The sequence below is a fragment of the Ipomoea triloba genome, chromosome 8 (assembly GCF_003576645.1).
Source record: "Ipomoea triloba cultivar NCNSP0323 chromosome 8, ASM357664v1".
Classification (NCBI taxonomy): Eukaryota; Viridiplantae; Streptophyta; class Magnoliopsida; order Solanales; family Convolvulaceae; genus Ipomoea; species Ipomoea triloba.
In genome coordinates, this window is record NC_044923.1 from 20263523 (window position 1) to 20279186 (window position 15664).

Sequence of the window (15664 nt, forward strand, 5' to 3'; positions counted from 1 at the left end):
ACGTCAAGCCACTTGCAGCTGGTGCATTAAATACGTAAACCGACTTCATTAGTATAAATAGGAGGGTCTCCCCCTTACTTATGATCTCCATCTGATTGTAACTACTACTAATCACTACTTGTAATCTCACCCTACAACATCAATCTATATCACGGTCTACACCCCGTGTAACCGTTGACTCGTAATTCCCACTCTGTAATTGCAACCTGACCACCCTACAATAGCAGCCCGCGCTATTCTAAGCGACCCGCTCGTAATCACTTACCCCTCGGGATACCACTCAGCCTTGGACCGCCCGGTCGCCCTACGGTAGACCGACCGGCTGTCCTACGAGCGCTCTCCCACTTATTCACAAACATATGTATTCGTAGTGTAATCGTACCCCCCGATTCTATTTACGCTATCATATATATATACATATATACATACATACATATATATATGTGTGTGTGTGTGTGTGTGTGTGTGTATGTGTGTGTATGCATACACACACACACACACACACACACACACACATATATATATATATATATATATATATATATATGTATGTATGTATGTATGTATGTATGTATGTATATATAATACTATAATAGTTGTACACTTGTACTAAACAATTTTTTTTTTGACAAATGTACGCGTACTGTTATAACTTTCGCTATCTTTTTCTATTACTATTACCATGTACATGCATGGACCATATCTTTTCTTATGATAATATATGTAAACATTATATTATAGCAATATTACCAGGGACGAAGCTACAGTGGGAGCAATGGGGGCAGCTGCCCCCACTCACCCCACTCCCACCCCCTATATAGCGTTGTATGTATATGTGTATATATAGTTCATGTTTTAGATATAAATATAAAAAACAGACATGGTAAACAAAAGATTGTTATACGAGGTGGTAGATGTGTGTATCTTTGTATATAAGGTCGCGAGTTTGAATCCTGTGACTGATGTAAAGTAATTTTGTGGCCATGATTTATTTGTTTTTATTTCCTAAATTTTATGCCTATCCACAGGTAAGGGTAGTGTCGTAACTGTGTTGTTATTTCATAATTTGTAATTAATTTAATTTAATTACTAAAAAGAGTATTCTGCACTGTAATCAGATAGTTTTTGTGGTCTTCCACTTTCTTAGTCTCTTGAAATAAGAATTCTATCACAGTTGACGACGACCTCTTGGGTGGCGTTGCACAGTGATCCCAGACCGCCGCACATGGGCACTCCGGTGACAAGTGAATTTCCCCCGCAACAAGTAATGGGTTGGAACTTTGGTTCTCATGATGGACACGGTATGATCTTTTTTACTGTGATCCTGATATATGAATACTCGGGGTGGGGGTGGGGGTGTGGGGGTCGTTGTTGGAGCGTGAGTCGTTATTCTTCGTTTTCCCACTTGTGCGGTCTGAGGCTGGGGTTAAATGGTGGCCGTGTGTGCAGGTCTGTCCTGGTAACTGTGGACCCTCTGGTTCAAACGTTGTGTTTGGTTAATTTAGTGTGTAACAGGGTATCATTGAGTTTATGTTAATCATCCCTCCCACCTTGTAGTCTTCGGTTGTTAGAGACTCAAACAATACAGTGGGGTGAAACATTAGTAGACTGCACTCCGTTTAAGTACTGTGCACATACCGTGGTTTGTGTGTGCTATCAGTGTATGCAGCGTGTATATAAATTCACAACGACAAAGAGGGAGCGATGGGGAGAGTGTGTGTGTGAGGTGCAATTGTGAACCTTTTTTAAAATTGGAACCCGTTTAACATTTTGTTACAACCTGTATATCGATTCGGTGTTCTCTTAGTATATATAAATTGTTTATTTTATCAGCTCGGTTTTTTTTTTTTGGTGTTTGTATTGGAAAAGGAATAACTACTTATTGTGTCATTTTATTTGCTATATATTTATTATACTTCTCCCCATTCTAAACCAATTGTATGAGTTGTTTGGAACCAATTGTATGAGTAGTTTGGTACTGTGCATTAATAGAAGTTTCTTTGCGCAAGAAATTATTTAAACTGCGTGCTTTGTTTATGCCAATTTGGATACTTGGATATTGAATTACAATGTAGCCAAAGTATAGTCTTTAGGCTTGTACTGGGCTACAGAACTGTCTCTGTGTGCAAGTAATTAGATAAACTACATGCTTTGTTTCTCCCAAATGAATAGTTACATATTTACTTGCGTCTTAACCAAAAAGTAATGTCTTTCGGTTGGTACTGTGCAGTCACAAGTGTTTCTGTGTGCAAGGTATTTTATAGACTGCTTCTTACCATTCTCCCAATTTTAATACTTTCATTCTGAATTGCATTTTAGCAAACAGCTATTGAAAACTTCTGTGGTAGTGTCACAGCCGATTGCGTAGTCGTACGTCCCCTAGTGGTAGCAAGAAACAAGGGTAGAGGGAAGCGTCTAAAAGGAGCACGGGAAATTGCAATGACTATGAAGAAACGTGGTGACGGACATGTGCTACATGTGGACTGGCCAACGGCCATGACAGCCGTAACTGTGCGTTACGTAATAAGGATGTGGAGTAGGAGTGTTGGGGTTTAGAGTGTATGTAGTTCTTTGGTTTTCCTTTGTGTTTTTTTGGATATAATAATGTACTATTGGTATGGCTACATCCTCGTTTGAGGGTCCTCGTTTTTTTTGCACAATTTATTAATAGATTTTTGGTGTTTGGCTTTTTGTTGTGTAATCATGCCCAATTCTATGTGTGTGCTTGGGATATGGAATGTTGGAAACAATTTATTAATAGATTTTTGGTGTTTGGCTTTTTGTTGTGTAATCATGCCCAGTTCTATGTGTGTGTCTGGGATATGGAATGTTGTCCCATATAGGAGTGGGGTTGTGCCCCGTAATCTCATTGGTGTCGCGCTGCAATGATTGTTAATTGGGGGCGAGGATGTGGGTGTGGGTGCACGTCGTTGTAAATGTAGTTGCACCGGTTTCGTATATACGTATACAAATTCATACACACACATAATAATTGTTATCCTACCTACACCCAACTGTGCACACCTTATTCATATGTACTGGTTTTTTTTTTTTTTTTGTGTTGATTGAATTAAGGGTGTTGTTCCCCACCGAGGAGTGTGGAGTTTTTACTGGCATACACATACATGAACACATAAAATCGCAATATAGCCAAAACCCCTTTATTTATTCCCCCGTGTCTAAGTACACGTCAAAAATCCCCACATCAGAAAATAGAAATTCGAAGGTTGTACAGGGTCCTAAGGCTATGAATTATTACACTCGTAAATTCACCCCACTGTGAAAAGAACTCATAGCACAATTTAATTCAATGGTACGGACATCTTCCGTGCGAGCTCATTCGCAAAGTTACGCGCACGCTTGATGTTGTTATTCTGGTGAATGTTGATGTCACTAATAAGTATTTCCCTCATAATGTACTTGCGGAAAATACACCATTGCCAGTAGATCCCTTTCTCCAGACCTACATCCCAGTTTGCGACACCCTAGCCACAGTACAACTCCATGTGAAGCATAGTGTATACAGCAGAGTCCAATTGGTTTCTAGCAACCCGCCACAGCATCTACATCCTTTTAGGTTTGACTTCCCTGATTTGTGAAGCTAGTTCAGTCTCCAGCTGCACATTACCAAGCTGAAGACTCTACTTCAGCAAAAATGTAATTCAGTCCATAAATATTCGACATGGGATATTTATAACAAGCAGTTTACATAAGTGCGCAGATTGAGTTTTCGCGTAGTCCACTACTCCCTAAGTGCTCACAGACTTGGTTTTTAATCGGGGGAATCATACCAAATATAGGGTAAACTACTCAAATATAAACGCTAATACATACACACACACACTGCATTCATTTCTTGCACAATGAAACAAATATAAATGCACAGTACGACCCTAAAGACCAAAGTTGGGAGAAATATAAGATACAGTTTACAATCTGTGGGGCGGAAGTTTTAACACAAGGCACAAGCAAACAAAGTTAAAAATCACATAACAAATGCTTTACAATGAGTAATACATACTGACACAATAAAAATAAAAACCCCATAGCCCAGCTTATAACATAAACAAACAATAAAAACATAACCACAATGCACACACAAACAGCCTTAACTGCACAGTACAGTTCGAATGCACATTACCCCACAGTTGTATTGCACACAGAAACAACCTTAAATGCACAGTACAGTTCGATTGCACATTACCTCACAGTTGGAATGCACACAGAGACATCCTTAAATGCACAATTACTTGAGTATTGCACACAGAAACAACCTTAAATGCACAGTACAGTTCGATTACACATTACTTCACAGTTGGAATGCACACAGAGACATCCTTAAATGCACAGTACCAAGTATCGTTAGCTACATTGGCTAAAATGAGTTCCAATCTGAATGCACATTACCAACCTGAAGACTCTACTTTAGCAGAAATGTAATTCAATACGTAAATATTCAACTTGGGATAACTATAGCAAACACTTTACATTGAGTAATACATACTGACACAATAAAAATAAAACGCCCATAGCCCAAATTATAAAAAAAAAAAAAACAAACGACTAAATAAATATCCAAACTGATATACGGGTTGTTTTGAAATTGTAAATATTGCACAGTCCGAAAGGGGGAACAGCACAGATACAGTTATTGCATATTCCACAATAGAAAAGTGGTCACAGATTTGGTTTTTAATCAGGGGAATCATACCAAATCTAAGGTAAACTACTCAAATATAAACGGTAGTACATACACACACTGCATTAATTTCTTGCACAATGGAACAAAGGTAAATGCACAGTACCATCCTAAAGACTAAACTTGGGAGAAATATAAGATACAGTTTACAATCTGTGGGGTGAAAGTTTAAACACAAAGCACAAGTAAACAAAGTTAAAAATCACATAACAAACACTTTACATTGAGTAATACATACTGACACAACAAAAATATAACCCCTATAGCCCAGCTTATAACATAAGCAAACAATAAATACATAATCACAATGGCATACATGTTCTGAACAGAATGGTGATCGGGTCCCCAATGCACAGTACCAAGCAACTAAAATGCACACAGAAACAACCTTAAATGCACAGTACAGTTTGAATGCACATTACCTCACAGTTGGATTGCACACAGAAACAACGTTAAATGCACACAGAAACAAAGGTAAATGCACAGTACCATCCTAAAGACTAAGCTTGGGAGAAATATAAGATACAGTTTACCAGTTTACTAGCACACAAAACCAACTGTGACTGCACGATACCAACTTCAATACTCTCCTTTGACACCATTACCATTCACCACTTTCAAACAAATCCCATCAACCATCAATTCAACGATCCTTTTCAGAATTTCCTCACCAAAGCAGTATAAATCACACTGCCCAGCATCTCAATTCAAGCAAAAATTCAACTAAATCACCCATTACCCATTCCATGCAACTATCACTCATCAATAATCCCACTGCTACAAAAGAGCACTACAACGGCCACTTCTCAACATTAGAATTCAATTAACAATCAATTATTTGCCCAGCAGCAGCAGACAGACATACCACACAGTTTATATAATTTCTCCCACACAGAGACAACTCTGAATGCATATTACCAAACTAAATATTGTACTTTGGCGAAAATGCAATTCAATATGAAAGCAAACATAAAATATAGCAATAATATTGTACCTACTGATTCTTGAAGTAATAATGTTTTCCCTTGGTTGTTTAAATACAACATAGAGACTACCAAATTACCCACCTATAATTTGCACACTTAACTGAGCACATATAACCACACATAATTGCACAACTAAAAAGGGCATCAGTTTATAAATTTAGATTGTATACGATGTATTAGTTTATTACCCATAATTATATCATACTGTTCATATTTCAAAAACTAACCAGCACACTGAATCAGTCTGATAACCCACTTGTAAACTTACAATCGCACTAACAGATGCAGAATACCCGCCATGCCCAAACTGTGCAACCAATTGTTTAATTCTTAGGAGCTTGTAAAAAGAAACATTAACAATTTTCCAGAGAATTGTATTCATATATTCCACCGTATCAACAAAGTAATAGTTTAAAAAAAAAAAAATCAGAAGATACATACGCACTATACACAGATGAGAAAGAGAACAGCCCCCCTCCGGCGACCAAGCCGGAGCCCCGCTCCCCCTACCCGCCGGTCGTCTATCCACCAACAAAACGGAAAACAAAACAAACATACCTCGAACCGGGTATACAACCTCAGCCGGCCGGCGGCGTGACTCAGATGGCGTATGTAGGGCGGGACATTGCGCCTGAGCAGGGGTGTGGATTATCCGGTGACGACGGATAAGGCGGCGAGGAACCAGTTGCGCGTGGGCGGACCTGGCAGACGTCAGCAGTGGCTGAGGATGAGGCCGATGGCGTGGGAGGCGGCGGTAGTGAGAGTCGCCGGCGGTAGTCCATGTGACGTGCAACAGACGCGGAAGAGGAGAACATTATCGAATACACAAAAGCGACCGATCACCCTAGAGCCCTAATTTTTGGTAACAAAAATAATAATAATAATAATAATAATAATAATAACAATAAAAAGAACATTTAATTTGGCCAAATATACCCCTGCACAGATATTCCCCCAAATATCTGGCCTAAAAATGAACATTTAAACAAACAACCCACTATTAATCTACACCATTAATCTTCCCATTTAAAGGGTCAACAATTGTGCACATGGACTCATATAACAAACAAGACTCATTTGATCACTAGTCTATATATATATATTAATAATGAGATATGTAAATTTAATAATATTTATCATTATATTTGTAAAGAGTTTCTTTTCTTTTTTTTAACCATCTCTTTTATTTTTATATTTCGCCTCCACTGGAGGATATTTCTGGCTCCTTTCCTGAATATTACAATTAAATTTGATTTCTTTTATATTTTAATTAGTAAGAATTAGTTAGTTATTTCGTATAAATATCAAATTTATTGATTTATCAATTTTGATCCTCGACTTTCTATTTGTGTATTTGACCATAATTGATCACATGACTATTGATTTTGTTTCAAATTTGATCCTCCGATTAAATATTCATTTAATAGACATTAAAGTTTAGGATAAATACCCCAAATATGATGTGATTATATATATATATATATATATATATATATATATATATATATATATATATATATATATATATATTCACAATTTCATAAGTCTATATTCAATAGTATAACACAATTTTTGAATCTATATAACAAAATTGTGAATATAAAGTTTTAAAATTGTGAACATAGAGTTCTAAATTTGTGAACATGGAGTTATAAATTTGTGAACATAGACCGGGGTCCACCTAACAAGGTGGACCCGAGTCCATAACATAATTGCCAGAGTGTAATTGCACTTTTTAAAAGTTTAGGAACCTAATTAATTTTTTGGGTAAAGTTTATGGACTTATTTGACCTTTTCCCAATTTAATTTAATAATCACTAACATGCAGTCATGCTTCAATTCACACTTTAATTTTCTTATGTAAAATCTTGTTGACTCAAGATGATGAATCTAGCATTTATTGACGTTTTGAAAAAAAAAAAAAAAAAAAAAAGTCAATAGCAATATGGCAGGTAGGATTAACACTCCCCGTTGATGCTAATGACCTTGTAGTCCAGTGGCATCAAACCCTTCCCTTTATATGGGAGGTGGTGGGTTTGAGTCTCAGTGGAGACAATATTAAAAAAATTTAATTTTGGATTTAATATTATTTTAAAACAAGATCCAAAGCTATGGTTAAAAGACTAGAGATATTTTTTTGAAAGTCAACAATGAAACGATATATTAAATCTCAGCAAAAAAGAAGTGCGGTGGAACACTGGCCCAATACAAATGGTCAGGCTACAAGTGTGAGCAAACTGGTTCGAAGACCGTGGAATAAAAGTAAAGGAAAATGATAAAATCAAACTAATTAAAGACAAATAATCAAAAACAATGCTACCCAAATATAACCTACTAGGACACCTATTAATAAGAGCTTGTACCATATTTAGACAATCGAACTGGATGCTGACTTCATGAACACCCCGATCCCTTAACCAAAAAAGAGATTCCTTACATGTCATTGCTTCAGCAATTACAGGGTCCCGCACACATTGTGAGTCCATTAATTGCCGCCAAGAACGAGCCATCATAATTCAACAAGACTAGAGATATTTAGTTATTAGGGAGATGTTATTTGTAGGGAATAATTTTAAACTAATATGATATTATCATATTTAATTTCTAATTTTTAATTTGATCGCATTTAGTCTGATTACAAATTTGTTGATATTATTATATATATTTGTCATTTATTTTAATTTTTTTTATAAAATAACATTAATTTATGTGATAATACAATACTTTCACAATGTTAACCTCCTTGTGACCTGGAGGTAAACAACTTATGTTGTCTATAACTAACATGTTTAAACCAAGAAGGTTAAGAACACGTGACCTTATGATTACAAGTTTGTATCCAGTGCCGGCCCTGGCCATGTCTGGCCAGGGCCTGCGCACAGGACCCCCAAATTTTTGGGGCCCCAAATATTGCAGATTATATATGTAGCTATGTACACATATACTGCAAAGTTATGTGGTGAATGTGCCCCCAATTTTGGGGGCACTTTTATTAAAAAAAAAATATTATTGTATATTTATATTTTATATATTAGTGTTGGTGTAACTTATGTATAAAGAAATCAAGACGGTTTAAAATTCTAAAAAGTTTACATTCTTAATTCTTAACGACTTAATTTACGTATAGAGTTATAGTCCTATAAATTATAGGAATTGAGGCGACTTATTTGACTATTGTAAAATTATTATATATAAAGAGTCAAAAATTACTCTTATTCCTATTATAATGTATAAACACAAGATTTATAGTCACAACGCAGGAATTTGTTCTCAATAATCATTAATTTGAAGTGCGTTGTTTGTGGATTTGGCATCCTCAATTTTTGTATTCTTCACGATAAAAGGATGAAAGTATGTAAGTTAAATATTTTAATTATTTAATTTTATTCAAAATTTTAAAATTATTAATTCACTAAGTAACCCTAGCTAGGAATTTTTTTGATTGGTGAATAACAATCTAGTTTTTTGTTTTTTGATTCTGCAATTGCAATATCAAATAGTCTTGATTATTTCCATTACTGTTGTTTATGCATAAAGAAGTTTTTTAAAGTTAAAATTGTTGAAATCTTACTTATAGTCAAGTATATATTGTAAGAAAGACTCAATGGATTAGTGAATGATTTTACATCTCAATATGTCTGAAGAAGAAGAAGAATGTCACTTGAAAATTGAAAATTTTGAATGATAAATTTTTTATAGACTATTATATATTTTGATACAATATAAATATCTTTTATATATTTACAATTACAAAAAAGGGTCCAGGTTGAATTTTCGCACAAGACCCCAATTTTCTTTGGTACGGCCCTGTTTGTATCCTTAACCAACTTGGTTAGGGCCCAATAAAACTTAATTTTATTACGATGACTAGTTTTTTCACGCGCGTTGCGCGAATAGTATAATGCCCAATAATTATTTTTTAATAAGTACTTCAAAGTATATCAATACAAGATTATATAAGAGATGTTCATGGATATGTAATTGAATGTTGAATTTGTTTATTTAAATCGGTAATTCAAAGTATATGAATACAAGATAATATATGAGAGATTGATTATAATTATCACTAAAATAAATGTTTGCAATTTTGTAAAAACGATAGTCAAAATACTTAGTCTAAAAATGATAGTATAAATAAATACTACTTTTGGTAATAAAAATTTATACATTTTAAATCATATTAATAAAGAAATACAATTTACCTTTAAAGTGAACAACTATGATGTAGTCCAAAAATATTACGGGGTAGTTTCTCGCTTCAATTTATTGGGTTATTTGAATGTCTTCTTTGTCAACAAATCCTCCCCAATAGTTAATATGATTGGTTTCAAATTATTTTTAAATTTTTTTTTCTATGTTATTAATAGAATACTTGGTAAATAAATATATAACATTATTTTGTATTATAACATTGATACAAAATATTTAATTACAAGATAGTGTAAAAAGAAAACAATGAATAATGTAGTGAATATAATTAATTAATGAATTTGAAGATAATGAATTTTTGCATTGTAGAAAATAAAGACAATATAAGTAATGAAATTATATCTTTTTTTAAATTTTTTTTTGATAATGAATAATTTTTATTGTAGAAAATAAAGACTATATAACTAATGAAATTATATCTCTTTTTAATTTTTTGATAATGAATAATTTTTATTGTAGAAAATAAAGACAATATAACTAATTAAATTATATCTCTTTTTTAATTTTTTTGATAATGAATATTTTTTTTTTGAATAAAGCCATTGTAAACATCTAAATTAAAGAAATGCATAATTTATTTAATTTAATAAGACTATAACAACACGTTTGGTTCACGGAATGAATTTTGAGGTAATAGGAATTCTATTCCATAAGGAATGGAATAGGCAAAGAATAGAATAAGAAGTGTATTCTATTGTTTGGTTCGCGAATGAAATAGACTTTAGGAATTATATTACAGTGTTTGGTTGGTTTAAGGAATAGAAATGAAATATGTTTTAAAAGACATATATACCCTTATAAAATATGTAATAATAATAATAATAATAATAATAATAATAATAACAACAACAACAACAACAACAACAACAACAACAACAATAATAAGGACATTCATGTTATTATTAATATTAATATTATTATTATGTAATAATAAAATAAAACTTATAATAATAATATTAATAACAATAATAAGAAAAAAGGAATAATAATTATAATAATAATACAAAACAAAATTATATATATAATAATTTTTTAAACACAAATTGAAATTTTTTATCCCACATCGGTAACTTAGAGGAGCTCATTTGAGCTCCTCTATATAAGAGAAACTTTGCTTCTCTTTTAAAATTAACAACAGGATGAGGATGTCTTAAAGAGTCAAAAGCTCGTTCATTTAAGGAGCCTTAACTGTTCTTTGTTACAAACTTTTTTTTTTTAAAATAATATAGGAGCGTTTTGGGAAAAGGAAGATCTTTCTCCAAAATGTCAAGGGGTAAAATTGGAAATAACAACTTTAGGCTATTCCTGAGGACTCAGGAATAGCCTAATACCTAGGGGAGCGTAGGAATCTCTATTCCCCTTGCAAGAGGAATATGTCATTCCCAGGAACATTAATGGGCCCAGGAATAGAAAGTTTTACCAAACAGCGGAATATGCCTATTACTGGGAATGCTATTCCATTACAGGCCTATTCCGTGAACCAAACGTGCCATAAGAGTAATAGAATGAGTACTTAACTTTCAATAATATACTCTAACATATTCTTAGTAACTCTGATTAGGATGAGATTTGAACCTAAGACCTTTCTAATAGAGATTAATGGGTAAGATAAAAATTAACGGAATATTCTGTAACTAAAGTTAAAAGTTAACATAATGTATAAGGGAAGAAAATAATATAATAGAGGGTAAAGAAGGAAAATCATAAAAGATTACTAAAAGCAAAATAATATGAACCATTCGTTTAAGTAAATAATTACACAAACATTTTTTTCTTCCCGTTAGAACCCTAATATTATTGGCTCTTATTAAGATTGTATGTATGTATTGTATGTAGATATGTCGTTTATTATGTGGCTTATGAATGTTACGTTTTTTTTTTTAAAGGAAATATAAGGCTAAGACTTAAGATTATAAAGTTAAAAAAAAAATATGCCAAATATTGGATAAAATTATAATATATGATAAAATGTAACACTAACAGTAAAGTCATTTAACTAAATGTTATCAAATTAAAATCGATGACTAAATGTGATAAAATCACAACAATTATGTGGGTAAAAGTGAATCTTCTTTTATTTGTATTTTTGTGAGGATATATTCTTGTGAGTTGTTACACATTTTCTATTGATTGGTCAAAAAGAGAGAGAAAATATAACCAAATTATTTTGTAAAAATTAATATTCTATTAACACATTAAAAAAATATTAAATAAGATGGGAATAGGTATAGGTCTTGTTTGGTTATCAGCGGTTAGCATTTAGCGGTAGCGGATTGTGTTAGCGGTTATCAAATAGCGGATTGTATTAGCGAGTTTTGTGAGCATAAATATAATATGTGCAGTCCAATTATCAGCTTAGCCTTTTAATTGGATGGAGCACATGCTTTAATTTGGTATCAGAGCCATGCACAAGGTCATGAGTTCGAGAATATGTGTAGGCTTTTAGTTGGATGGAGGGGGCGTGGCGTGACCAAAAGGGTATATATATAATAACAATAACAATAATAATTTTAAAAATAATACTAATAATAATGTTTTAAAAAAAAAAAGGCGTCTCCCCTTTTGTAATTTTGTTTTCGCCACTTATCCCACATCGGTGGGATAAGTGAGGAAGGGAGCCTTGTTATTTCCAGTAGTTTGCCCAGCTGCCCCTAGGCTGCTGGGCAAACTAAAAGTTAATTTTTTTTTTATTATAAGGGCATTTTGGAGAAAGACTTTCTTTCCCCAAAATGCTATTGCAAAACGCTATTGACGGTTTGGAGCAAATTCGTTGTTCCAAACCGCCATTAACCAACCAACTTTTTCAGCGTTTTGACCAAGGTCAAAACGCTAAAAATGGTGGAGAAAATGACAGATCCATCAATAACCAAATAAGACCATAGTAAAATGTGGTGATTATTATTAAAAACCAAGAAGAAAAATGATAGTAAGCCAAATGATGGATGCCAGGCTTTGCTTAGCTTGTAATAGATTGGTTAAATGATGAATGAGTATGATGAGAAGGACCAAACCCTATCTCCCCCTAACCAAAACCTCAATTATTTTCCAATAAAGAAAAAGCGAGGGAGATGTACCAACATAAGCTTTTATATTCTATTCTTCTTCTTGTCTTTTCTCACATTTCACGCGCTCCTTAATTAACCACCGCATAGCATGACCCAAATGCTTAATTATTCATTATACATACATAATTCAAAAAGTATTTAATTTATAGATTTGATTTACTAAAATGAAATTATAAATAATGTAAGGAGTTAATTCTACTTTTAGTCTTAGATTTATAGGTTGTAGTCCACTTTTAGTCATTTTTTTATTAAAATATTTATATTTGGTCATAGTATTATTGTAGCATGATCATTTTTTGTCCTTCGTCAACAAAATCATTGAAATTACGTTAAATACAAGTGCATTTTGATCTTTTTTTTTACAAAGTGGGTTGATCCGCTATATTTTTATTTTTTGCTTTTTTGAAAAAAGTTATATTTAAAGACTGAAATGTCCTTATATTTATTAAAATTTAAACGATTTTGTTGATAAATGATAAAAAAAAAATGATCACGCCATAATAATACTAAGGTCAAAAAATATTTTGAAAAGACTAAAAATAGAATGATAACTATAATTTTAAGACAAAAGTAGAATTAATTCATAATTTAAGTAAACCGAATAGTTGGTATCATACAAAAGTAACAATTATAGAACATTAGTACATTACATTATTATAATGGGCAGGTTGAAAATGCGCCAAAGAAAAAAGGCACCCATCCACCTAGGGATGGCAAATGGGGCGGGGTGAGTGCGGGGGATATATAACCCGCCCTCACACCCGCATTCCCAACCCACTCCTTGCACCTGCACCCGCACCCGCGCGGGTAATGGAATTCCTACCCCATCCCCACCACGTGGGAATTTTGCGGGTGCGGCAGGTAATACACAACCCGCAACTCTAATTATTAATTTACACTTAAATCTAATAAAAAAAATTTATACTACAATTCTAATTATCGCATGAATTCTTTTTATAAGTTTGAACATAACTCTAAAATTTAATAAGAGCCAATGATGTTAGTCTTTAATTGAAATTAAAATTGTGTTGGTAGTATAAGTTCTACAAGTGTTTGCTCATTATGTTATTTATGTTGTTCCTTTTCAATTTTCATAAACAAAAAAATAAGACAATGAAATGATAATTCAATTGAATCCTTGAGGCACTAGCTCATAAAGAAGTTTAATTCATTATTCATTTTTAATTATAAAAGATACATAAACTTATATAATAAATGAATACTAGTAATACAAGTCTCTCTCTTCTCTCTTCTCTCTCTCTCTCTATATATATATATATATATAAGTGCAGGTGCGGGTGCGGGGCGGGGATACCTCCCCCTGCACCTGCCCCCATACCCGCGCGGGTTTATAAAATTCTCCCCATCCCCGCACCCATTACCCAAATTGTACGGGTACGTATTTTAAAACCGGTAGGGGCGGGGATGCGGGTAACCCATAGGGTGCGAGTACAATTGCCATCTCTACGTCCACCGCCACCATTGACGTTTGCATGCCAGCCCTCTTGCCCATTGGCCCCTCCGTCTCTTCTCTCTAGATAACCACACTATTATATTACACATGTCACATACATTTAGATATAATCATGGTTCAGTTTTGATTTCGAATCATCAGTTCAATTTTTGTTATTTTATTTTATTTACTATTTTTAAAATAATTTAAATTTAATAATTATTTTCTTTTTCAGTTTGAAATCAGATTGTTGATTTTTATTCTCAATTTTAATAAAACGAAACCAAAACCATCTAAGTATGATGTTAGTTTCGATTCAATTACTATAGTGTTCAATTCGATTCAAATTAACCGATTTAAACTGAACTGTGATCATCCCTATCTATATTATATCTCCCTCTTATATGGCTGTATACAACCATCACCCTCATTATTTTATTCATAACATTTGTATATATCATTACAAATGACATGATATTCACAAATCACAAGTGAAAAAAACTAGATGTTCCCGAGACTTAGGTTTGCCGATTGACTTAAAAGTTATGATTAAAGGTAGCAATGTATGGAGTTTGAATTGAATTCTTTGTGTGCACATGAAGATTATGATATTATCGAAAGACTTATTATTCAACTCTTAATTTATTTCTGCAGTGGCTTTAGGGCAATTTATATCATGAACCAAAGTCCACATAGCATTAAGGACCATAGATTGAAACGATGAGGTACATAATTTATATTCGTAAAGTACAAAATTTCATAACACAAGACTTAAAAATCATAACATAAGACATATACACATGTTATATATTTATTTACTTTTTTTTTTCAAATCTAATTTAGGTACATAATTTGAGTTAATAGGCATATAATTTTACAACATAAGTGACAAGACACATAAATTCATAACATAAGATACAATTACTAATTTGTTTCAGATACAAAATTTATATTCTTAAGCTACAGAATCTCTTAACACAAAACACAAAAACTCATAATATAATATACATACACATGCACCATGGTCCATAATGCACTGTGAATCATGGTTCATGGTTTAAGGATTGTGGGCTATAGATGCGAAATCATGTGAGTTTAGAAATAATTTAGCGAACTTGTGTCACTTAAAAAAAAATATAAAAATAAAAAATAAAAAATAAAAAATAAAAACTAGATAGACAGGGTTAATTCCGTGTAAATACAATACTATTACTTCTTCTCCCAATACAATACGGAGTACTATGTTGGGAGA

The 15664-nt window shown here is 33.0% G+C and overlaps 2 long non-coding RNA genes across 2 annotated transcripts; one reads left to right on the forward strand and one right to left on the reverse strand.

The window, feature by feature from the left end:
- Positions 1-1163: 1163 nt before the first annotated feature.
- Positions 1164-2779, forward strand: LOC116028035. Its single transcript, XR_004100050.1, has 2 exons — positions 1164-1301; positions 2320-2779. It is a non-coding gene; the product is annotated as an uncharacterized LOC116028035 (long non-coding RNA).
- A 360-nt stretch (positions 2780-3139) lies between these two features.
- On the reverse strand, positions 3140-6112 carry LOC116027891. Its single transcript, XR_004100019.1, has 2 exons — positions 4309-6112; positions 3140-4204 (listed from the first exon to the last, which is right to left on the reverse strand). It is a non-coding gene; the product is annotated as an uncharacterized LOC116027891 (long non-coding RNA).
- Between the last annotated feature and the right edge of the window lie 9552 nt (positions 6113-15664).